We start from the raw sequence: 9,927 nt of genomic DNA, 5'->3' as shown, positions 1-9,927 counted from the left end.
GTACACATGGGCCGAATATCAGTCGGTATTGGCCAGTTCAACAGAAACCAGCTAACATTTGGCCCATGTATATACTAGCCTGTCTGACAGAAGCTGACTGAACAGACAGCTTCTGTCGAATCGACATGCTGGAAAACCAGCATCCGATCAGCGCTGGCAACCAATGGCTGCCAGCACTGACCGGTGTGTTCTGGTGTGGGGGGGAGGGGACAGTACCCCTATCAGAACACAATAACTCAGTTGGGAGATTGCTGTACTAACATGGAGCAGACCATTGCATTAAGATTTAAAAAAAAAACTTTCTGCTTTTACAACCACTTCAATAACAAATCCTATAGAAGATAAAATAGTAAAAATGTATTAAGTTGGAATTCCACTTCAAAGTATGAGACTACTTACCTCTGTTGTAATGTCCTGTATCCTGTAAAGCAGTGAGAGATATGCAGTGGAGCTCTGTAAAAGAATACAAGAATATCAGAATGATCAACAAACTGGAGTTCCATTGTAAAACTCATATTGCAATATTGCCTATCAGTGCCCGAAAGCCTGGATCTCTCCAGCCCTCATACCTGTGATGTAGATAGAAATATTGAGCTGTCTTTCACGTTGCATTTTCTTAACACTAGGTTTTAAAAAAAAAAAAAAACTAAATAGGAAACTTTGCAAAGCATTTGTGGCTGCCTGGCCACTTTTTGTCTTTACTCTGTGACTAGCACCTTGTGGTCAACATGTTTACTTTGATATTTTTATTGATTCAATACTCTAGGTTTCTAAGGTCTATATCTTTCACATCTACTTAAAGAAACAAATTTCCAATGTTAAAAAACAACACTTTATTGTGAAGCACACTTACACCTGGGAATCTTATAAACAACTCAAGAAGCCGATATGGATGGTGCACAAACAGCTTGCAACAGTCTAGATCAGGGATCCTCAAACTACGGCCCTCCAGCTGTTGCGGAACTACACATCCCAGGAGGCATTGTAAAACTCTGACATTCACAGACATGTCTAGGCATGATGGGAATTGTAGTTCCTGAACAACTGGAGGGCCATAGTTTGAAGACCCCTGGTCTAGATGGACAGATATACAGCTGCAGGGCACAGGCAAAGGCCTGCTGTGGGATGGAAAACTGGCAGCAACTGTAGCCCTCACTCGCACTACAGGCAGGAACAGGAAACCGTGACAGGCAGGAGGAGGCAGCCCGCAACACGTTTCTTAGGCCCCATCTCCTGTTTCAAGCTTGAAAATTTTCCATCTCACAGTGGGCCTTTACCTGTGCCCTGCAGCTCATCATCTGTCCATCCAGACTGTTGACAGCTGTTTGTGCACCATCCGTATTGGCTACTTGAGTTGGTTACAAGATTCCAGATGTTTGCTTCACAATAAAGTGTTGTTTTATTTATCCTTTACTAATCTGGCGCCCTGTTTTTCCACTTTTGCATTTTATGAGGGATCCCTCCAAGGTCTACCTGCAAGGAGCTGCCGGATTGTATAAATCCACTTATTTATTCATTTTTCCATCTTCCATGAACCTTATGGACTGTCCCTCTTTTGTTGTGTTTTACAGCGCTGATTGTTCTTTTATGCTATAAAAGTCTTTGTCTACCTGGAAAACAAATGCTCACATTTCCCTTTTTTGGAAAGTTTAGACTGATGTTGACTGCTTGCTAGATTGTAAAAGTTCAGGCTACAATGGTCAGAAGTCTAATGGGGGTCACCTAAAGAGACCGTGTCAGGTCTCCAAAGATTTAAAACCACCAGATCCCTGCAACACCTTTTCAGCAGCCAGTGTCTCCTACCTCTTCTCTTTTCTAGCTCAGTAGCATCCAAAAGTATCTTTAATCATTGGCACTAAGAGGTATGCCTGTGTCCCATGAAGGGTCTCTTTCTCCAACCCATATGTCTCCCTTGCAGTGACATAAGGGTCAGATGAGGGAACCAGCATGTAATGAGTGATACATGTATCCAAAACTCCTAGAATTGTTGAAAGCTGAAGAGGCTTTTGAAGGCTCCAGGACTTGAAAGTAGGAAAGGTATGAGGCGGGGGGCAGAAAAGGTGAGTATAATTTGTCTTTTATTGCAGGAACCTGACAGGTTAAAGACTTTAAAGACGTGACAGGGTTTCTTTAAAGTAGAACTTTTAGCAAATTATAAAAAATATCACCTAAAAGTCCAACCACCTGTAATGTTCTAACTTGAACCCTCTATCATGTTATAACAAACCTGTAACCCTGTCAGTTATTCAGCCTTCCAAAGATTTACCCCTCTTTATGGCCAGGCCACTTTTTGCTAATTGGCACTGTGTTACTTTAACCTTCCTGGCGGACTGATTATGTCAAAATTTTTGTGCTAAAAGTTGTACATTGTTTTGCATGGAAATATGTTGTTTTATATTTTAAGCCTGTAATTCTTAGGAATATCCCACTTAAATCTGTCCAAACAAGAGTCTAGTAGACATCCCGGGTATGATAAAGTTTGAAACAGGAAATCATAAATTATAATATTATAATAATAATACATTTTATTCAATAATATAATCAAACCAAAGACACTGAAATATGTACAAACAAGGGGTGCGATATTACTAGTCACTGTAATAAAGGTTTAGTAAACATCTCGGGTATGAAATATTTTGAAACATGGGACTGCACAAAGACTTTTTTGAAACATGGGACTGCACAATCAGGACAATAGAATCTAGTTTATTTTCTTATTTTCCTTCCACTGTCATCTTTCTCCAAGCAAGAAACCACGATCATCCTTGTAGGTGCCGACTTTTTCTCAGTTGGTGGGATGTAGTCTATGAAGTGATGACCAGTCGGGCGTTCCGGGTTGACAACGCCAACAGCACGATGTCCAGATCTGTTCACAGCCATTGATGGTGTTTGGTGACTCAAAGATTTGTACGGCAACTTTCCAAATAAAGTCCGCATGAATCAAAGGCTCGTCACTCTTTTTTTTGAGCAGAATGTAGGCATTCCACAAGCATTGCTCAAGAAGATGTCTGAAGATCTTCTTATAGTATTTCTTTTTTTTTTTTTTGCTGCTTCCTCATAGCTGGGTAGAATGTCATTGCTTGGTCAGGCTCTGTCCACACCTCCCATGGTGTTGTTGTAGTTTATCACTACTTGTGGCTTCATGACTTCTTTCCCACCTTTCGTGCGTACCATAACAGTGGAGGTGTTATGCACTGTACTCATTAGGCACACATCTTTCTTGTCCTTCCATCGTAGTGCCATCATTTTGCCTTTCTGCCAGGCAACCATTTCTCCTGTCTTCAGCTTTTTTTTGCCAAACATTGGTGGCATGTCATGCGGGTTAGCCCTTACGGTTCCATAGGCATCAGTTTTGTTGTGCAGTAGAACCTCATAAAGTTCAGCAGATGTATAAAAGTTGGCCGTTGTTACACAATAGCCCTGATTTAGCAATGGCTCAATTAGTGAAAGAACAGAAGATGATGCCATTCCATAATTACTGTATTTTTCATCAGATTTTGTTCCTTTTCCAGTGTATATCACTGAATTACAAATGTAGCCAGTTGATGATTCGCACAGCTTGTAGGATTTTACGCCAAATCGGGCCCTCTTTGATGCAATGTATTGCACCTAGCTGAGCCTTCCCTTGTAGGCCATTAGACTTTCATCTATGCTGATGTCTCTTTCTGGCACATAGCTCCTTGGAAATTCTGAAGAATCGTTTGATATACTTCCCAAATTTTTTTTAGCTTTGGTGCAGGGTGAGTAGTTTCATCAAATTATTCATTATTTTCAAAGTGGAGATATTTCATTATGAGAGAAAATCTGTATTCTGACATTACCGTGCCATAGAATGGAGTAGCAAGTAATGTATTGGTTGTCCAATACCACTTCTGCAAGGGTTTCCCCACCGCTCCCTGAAGAATTTATAGGCCCAGAAATTTCCAAAGGTCATCTTTGGTTAGTAGTTCCCATGTTCTGCATCTTGCAAACTTCCGATGTGTAGCGCATTGTTGATCTTTGTACCTGTTGGCCTCGGTAACAATTTTTTCAATAACCGCATCAGTCAAAAATATTTGGAGTAATGCCAAGGGGTTGTCATGCTCATGTAAATGGGAATCTTGGGGGCGCTGCCTGATCCGTATTGCAGTCAATAGAGCACCAAGTCCGCACATCGCTGATGACAAATTTTTCCACGAATCACTATTGCTCAGTTCTTCAAGTAACTCAGTTTCGCTGTCTCTGTTTTCCAGTTTGTCTAAAAGCGTTTTTGTGCAAAAAGAACGCTTTTTGGACGCCATGGTCGTTCTCAATTTTCCAGACACAAAGAACTGGAAAAGCACAGGTAGGCAGGGCACTGGAAAAGTCACCAGGTGAAATCCTGTGCTGAAATGGCATGATACTACAGTGTAATCTGTTAGGATAACAACTTTGTATCATGTCATTTATTTTATTTACTTTTTTAAAATTGCAGCCGGTTCCACTTTTGGTACTCTATATTAACCTCGAGCCAAACTCAAGAATACCATCAGGGAGGTTAACTGACAATTGCACTGTACCCAAATAAAATTTATATAATTTTTTTTTACCACAAAAAGAGTTTTCTTTTGGCAGTAGTTGCTCACCACTGCAGTTTTTTTTTTTGCGCTAGAAACAAAAAAAAACCCGACAATTTTGAAAAAAACAAAACAATATTTTTTACTTTCTGCTATAAAACACATCCAATCAAATAAAAAATCAAGTTTCTTCATAAATGTAGGCCAATATGTATTCTGCTACATGTTTTTGGGAAAAAAAAAATTCCAAAAAGCACATATTGATTGGTTTACGCAAATGTTATAGTGTCTACAAACTATGGGATATATTTATGGCATTTTTATTTATTTATTGTTTTAAACTAGTAATGGCGGTGATCAGTGACTTGTATCGGGACTGCGATATTGCGGTGGACAATGGGACACTAATTGACACTTTGTGGGAACCAGTGACACTAATACAGTGATCATTGCTAGAAATATGCACTGTCACTGCACAAATGACACTGGCTGGGAAGGGGTTAAACATCTAGGGCGATCAAAGGGTTAACTGTGTGCTTAACCAGTGTGTGGGAGGTGTTTTTACTAGGGGAAGGCATTGATCCTTTTTCCTGCACAGGATCAATGCCTTCCCTACTGACAGAAAGGTGTTTAAATAGGCAGACCGCTGTTCTGGCTCTCTGTCTAATGATCGGTGGGTGCCTGCGGACATCGAGTCAACAGTACCTGCAGATTAGCTCCTGCATGTGCTCCCCAGGTATGTGATCGGGCACAGAGCGGCTGCCTTGCCGCAATATACTGTATGTGTGGGGGGGGGGGGGGGTTGTAAAAGAAGCAATCCTGGATCACCCTGCCATATGTAAGCCTTGTATTGTGACAGATTTGTATATGTATCTTACTGTCCAAAGTTCAACTTTGGTAAAGCAAACATATTGTTTTAACTATTCTATTTATTACATAAACAATAAAATGTAAAGAAGAAATTGTCCCACTTGTTCCCTTTAACCACTTGCCGACTACCTACTGCATATTTACTGCGGCAGGTTGGCGCAATTGCGCAAAATCATGTACCTGTATGTCATGTGGTGCAATAGCCACTGGGGGTGCCAATCAGCGGGTTTGGCAGACCTGATGTCTGCCAGACCCGATGTCCGCCGGCTACCTGCGATCATTCCCAGGATAGGCAGAACAGCTGTTCTGACAGGGGAGAAGATGGAGATCATGTGTTCCTGCTAGGCAAAAACACGGATCTCTGTCTTATCCCAGTCAGAGCAAGCCCACTACAGTTAGCAAGCACCTGCTAGGGACACTTTTATCCCTTTGATCGCCCCTGATGTTAACCCCTTCCCTGCCAGTGTCATTAGTACAGTAACATATTTTTAGCATTGATCCCTATTAGTGTCACTGGTCCCCCAAAAAATGTCAAAAGTGTCAGTTAGGTGTCTGATTTATCTGCTGCAAAGTTGCAGGCCTGGTAAAAATCCCTGATCACCGCCATTATTAGTAAAAAAAGTAATAAAATAAAAATTACATAAAAATATCCCATTGTTAGTAGAAGCTATAACTTTTGCGCAAACCAACCAATATACACGTATTGGGATTTATTTTTACAAAAAATTGGTAACTGAATACACATTGGCCTAAATTTATGAAGAAATTGAATTTTTTCAATTTTTTTATTGGACATGTTTTATAGCAGAAAGTAAAAAATATAGTTTTTTTTTTTTCAAAATTGCCCTCTTTTTTTGTTTAGAGAGCAAAAAATAAAAACCGCAGAGGTGATCAAATACCACCAAAAGAAAGCTCTATTTGTGGGAAAAAAGGACATCAATGTTATTTGGGTACAACGTCGCACGACCGCGCTATTGTCAGTTTAAGTAACACAGTGCCGTATTGCAAAAAATGGCCTGGTTATGAAGGGGTAAACCTTCCGGGGCTTAAGTAGTGAAAGGGATTACTTCACCTTTAACAAAAAATGGCTTATGTAGGTAAGGGGTGTCTGTAGGCAAAAAACTAACTGTGCAGATCTGACTAAAATTGAATAATGCCCTGGTGTAGACCATTTATACAGTATACCTCCTGAAGCTAGGACATTGCTAAGTGAGGCCTAGTCACTACTACTCACCCCGACCGTTTCAGGCGTGAGCTATCAAACACTGAGCTCTGAGCTACTTTTTCAGAGGAGAGAAAGAGCATATGAGGGGGGTTGAATCAGAGAAAAAGCTCACTCCTGTGATGGTCACACATAATATTTATTTGATTTAAAAATTTTACTGGTGTATGGCCAGCTTAGGTATTTTTCTCTCTGGTTCAGCAGTTAAACTTTCTGTGTCATCTCTCCCCCTTCAGCCTCCTCCTCACTGCACAGAAAATCATCATCATCATCATCATCATCATCATCATCATCATCATCTTTGTCCCATGAGCAGGGAGCTGACCTAGCAAGCAGTAGAGCTAAACCAGGTAGCTGTGGATTAGCAAAGTTGTGTGTATCACAATGACTAACCCTAAAATGAGACTAAAGTCTAATTTTTTTGTGTTTAAAATAAAACAAACATGTCATACTTTCCTGCTCTGTGCAGTTGGTTTTGCCCAGATCCTCCTCTCCTCTGGCCCCTTACTTGTGCTCTTGGCCCTTCCCTCCTGCTGAGTGCCCCCCACAGCATGCAGCTTGAGCCTCAGCTCCGTGTGTCCATTTGGACATAGAGCTGTGGATAGGCCCCAACCCCTCTCTATCCTCATTGGCTCACTGACTTGACAGCAGCTGTCTCAGCCAATCAGGAGGGAGAGTCCTGGGCAGCCAAGATTATCCTGCAACATCACTGGATAGAGATGGGCTCAGGTAAGTATTAGGAGGGCTGAGAGGGGTTGCTGCACAAAGAAGGTTTTGGACCTTAATGCATAGAATACAAGAAGATCAAAAACCTTCTGCCTTCACAACCACTTTAATTACAAATCCTATAGCAGATAAAATAGTAAAGATTGTTTTAAGCTGGAGTTCTACTTCAAAGTATGAGACTACTTACCTCTATTGTAATGTCCTGTATCCTGTAAAGCAGTGAGAGATATGCAGTGGAGTTCTGTAAAAGAATACAAGAATATCAGAATGATCAACAAACTGGAGTTCTATTGTGAAACTCATATTGCAATATTGCCTATCAGTGCCCGAAAGCCTGGATCTCTCCAGCCCTCATACCTGTGATGTAGATAGATATATTGAGCTGTCTTCACGTTGCATTTTCTTAACACCAGGTTTGAAAAAACCAAACTAAATAGGAAACTACGCCTTCAAAGCATTTGTGGTTGCCTGGCCATTTTTTGTCTCTACTCTGTGACTAGCACCTTGTGGTCAACATGTTTACTTTGATATTTTCATTAATTCATTATTCCAGGTTTCTAAGGTCTATATCTTTCACATCTACTTGAAAAAATTAATTTCCAGTGCTGAAAAACACTTTGTTGTGAAGCACACTTACGCCTGGGAATCTTATAACCAACTCAAGGAGCCGATATGGATGGTGCACAAACAGCTTGCAACAGCCTGGATGGACAGATATACAGCTGCAGGGCACAGGTAAAGACCTGCTGTGGGATGGAAAAATGGCAGCATCTGTAGCCCTCACTTGCACCACAGACAGGAAAGGAAAACCCTGACAGACAGGAGCGGACGGCCCGCAACACATTTCTAAAACCCTTTCTCCTTTTCAAGCTGGAAACATTTTCCATCTCACAGTGGGTCTTTGCCTGTGCCCTGCAGCTCATCATCTGTCCATCCAGACTGTTACAAGCTGTTTGTGCACCATCCGTATCGGCCACTTGAGTTGGTAACAAGATTCCAGATGTGGGTGTGCTTCACAATAAAGTATTGTTTTATTTATCCTTTACTAATAGTGATGAGCCAAACACCCCCCGGTTCAGTTCGCACCAGAACACCGCAAACAGAGGAAAAGTTTGTTTGAATAAACAAACCCCATTGAAGTCTATAGGACACGAAACTGGAAAATCAAACGGCCTCATTTTGGAAGGCTTAAATGCAAGTTATTGCCCCAAAAAAAAGTGTATGGGGGTCCGGGTACTGACCTGGGGATGTAGTAAATAATGTAGCGCTAATCTTAAAACACGTCCAAAATTGAACTGGACAAGAAAGTCTGTAAAATGTCCTTTTCAGCCAGATACAGGTGCGAAAATGTAGATCCAGAGAACCACCACCAGACACCCTGTTTACACCGCCTCTTACCAACTCAAAATGATCCCCATCACAGATGTCCAACAAGCTCGAATGATATAGAAGCCCAGGGCGATCCTTCTGACGATTTAACAGGATTCACAGATTCCACCATTGATCTGTTACCTCAGGCGGCTCATCACCTCACAGGTTCCCGCCATCTCCGACATTCCGACAGCACCTGTATCTGGCTGAAAAGGACATTTTACAGACTTTCTTGTACAGTTCAATTTTGGACGTGTTTTAAGATTAGCGCTACATTATTTACTACATTACCAATTGATCTGTTACTATTCCAGATTTTGTGTAGCTGCTTTTCATTTTCTCATATATTGTTTTTAGATACATATCATTACTTAGCACAGCAATATTGTCATTTACTGACCTGGGGAACATGTAGCAATGAAAAAAAGTTTTTAAAAACGATAGTTTTTAAAGGAGCACTGATTTACTGATTTTAATGAGGCTTAAAGTGAAACTATAAAAATGAAAAATTCCTTCAAATATCGTGCCTGGGGGATCCCCTGAATGTGCCTGTAAAATAATGCATCTCTACGATGTATGTAGCCTGCTGCAGCTATACTGACATTTCTAGAGCAAAAAATTTCATATACAAATATACATACAAATTTCAAATCGCATGTACTTGTCATACGGGTGCAGAAAAATTGGGCCATAGTTTTTTCCATCTGCCTTGGACTGTCCCTCTCTTGTTGTGTTTTACAGCGCTGATTGATCTTGTATGCTTTAAAAGTCTTTGTAAATTGTTGACTGCTTGCTAGATTGTAAAAGTTTAGGCAACAATGGCAAGAAGTCTCATGGGGGTCACCAAAAGAGACCGTGTCAGGTCTCCAAAGATTTAAAACCATCAGATCCAGAAGACAGAATGTAAACACCTTTCCAGCAGCCAGTGTCTCCTACCTCTTCTCTTTTTTAGTTCTGTGGCATCCAAAAGCATCTTCAACAATAGGCAGTAGGCACTACCAGGCATGCCTGCATCCTGGGCAGGGTCTCTTTCTCCAACCCTTATGTCTCCCTTGCAGTGACATAGGGGTCAGATGAACGAAATAGCATGTAATAGGTGACGTAGGTATCCAAAACTCCTTTTGAAGGCTCCAGCACTTGAAAGTAGGGAGGGTATGAGAGGGGCTGCAGAAAAGGTGAGTATAATTTGTCTTTTATTGCAGG

General features: G+C 41.0%; 1 long non-coding RNA gene across 1 annotated transcript; it reads right to left on the bottom strand.

Moving 5' to 3' along the window:
* Window positions 1-401: 401 nt before the first annotated feature.
* LOC309559315 lies at window positions 402-9,697 on the bottom strand. Its single transcript, XR_014225459.1, has 3 exons — window positions 9,661-9,697; window positions 7,541-7,594; window positions 402-453 (listed from the first exon to the last, which is right to left on the bottom strand). It is a non-coding gene; the product is annotated as an uncharacterized lncRNA (long non-coding RNA).
* Between the last annotated feature and the right edge of the window lie 230 nt (window positions 9,698-9,927).

Source organism: Pelophylax lessonae, assembly GCF_965119305.1.
Source record: "Pelophylax lessonae genome assembly, chromosome: 7".
NCBI classification, from domain to species: domain Eukaryota; kingdom Metazoa; phylum Chordata; class Amphibia; order Anura; family Ranidae; genus Pelophylax; species Pelophylax lessonae.
The sequence above is the reverse complement of the archived record's forward strand: the minus strand, read 5'-3'. Positions and strand labels throughout refer to the sequence as shown.